Raw genomic sequence first — 1,014 nt, 5'->3', positions numbered from 1 at the left:
GGCAGGACTCAGGATACATTCCACCTGTGTTGTCCCAACAGAATTAACCTAAGTGGATGGCTTTAACAATCAGCAGCTCAAGGCAAATCCCATCACAGAGCCGATTGCCAGTCATTACAGGTAACGACTACTACCAGCTGCCCAGCCAAATTGATAACTGACCTTAACTACCACACCACCCCAAACAGGCATGGATAATAGGATTTACAATACATCACAGAATGGAGGACAATGGCTAGAAGGGCTACATCAAGCAATTCACCACACCAGCAAACATGGTCCCTTTTTTTTTCCCCCCAAATGACTTTGAGTTTTGTTCCACATTGTTCTCCCTCTCTATCCAGGATCTCCTAATAGATCCCCCTCAGAGTGGTTGACAGTGGTAGCTGGGCACCATCTAGTTCTTCTGCTCTCATAATGATATAGGCTATGGATCTCATGGTGTACCAGTTGCTCGGACTAATTGTTTCCATGAATCTTTGGTTTTCTTCATTCTTCTTTGTTCTGGATGAGGAGATCCCAGCCACTACTCTCCAAAGTAGAAGGTGGAACAGTGTTTTGTACAGTATGTTATGCCAAGTGAGCTTGATGTCCCCTGAGACTATGTTCCCGAGCCCACAGTTTCAACTACTCACTCCCTCTGGGTAGCTGGCTGTGGCCAAGAAGTGACTACAACCTTGTCCCTTGTCAGCTCTACTGTACACCTGGGAATTCTTACAACAAGTACAAATACACTTGTAGAACCATTGTCTGCCAACCCTATACATGGTCTTGGGTACACTTCTCCCTGTGTTGTTGTTGTTATGTGCTGTTGAGTCGGACCCACTATGCCATATACTGTATATATACTGTCTAGTCACTTCCTTTGATTACATATTTGGTTGTGTGACACTACCATAAGAGTGGTACTTGCTCCTAAAGGAGAGCAAGCAAGGTTTTGGTGCCTTGGGTTAGGCCTTTAGCAGTATAAAGTGTCTTCAGTGAAAACAGAATGCATTAAATTTCTCCACTGCA

This window comes from Orycteropus afer, unplaced genomic scaffold (genome assembly GCF_000298275.1).
Source record: "Orycteropus afer afer isolate SDZICR_OR568_19922 unplaced genomic scaffold, OryAfe1.0 scaffold00337, whole genome shotgun sequence".
NCBI classification, from domain to species: Eukaryota; Metazoa; Chordata; class Mammalia; order Tubulidentata; family Orycteropodidae; genus Orycteropus; species Orycteropus afer.
The sequence above is the reverse complement of the archived record's forward strand: the minus strand, read 5'-3'. Positions refer to the sequence as shown.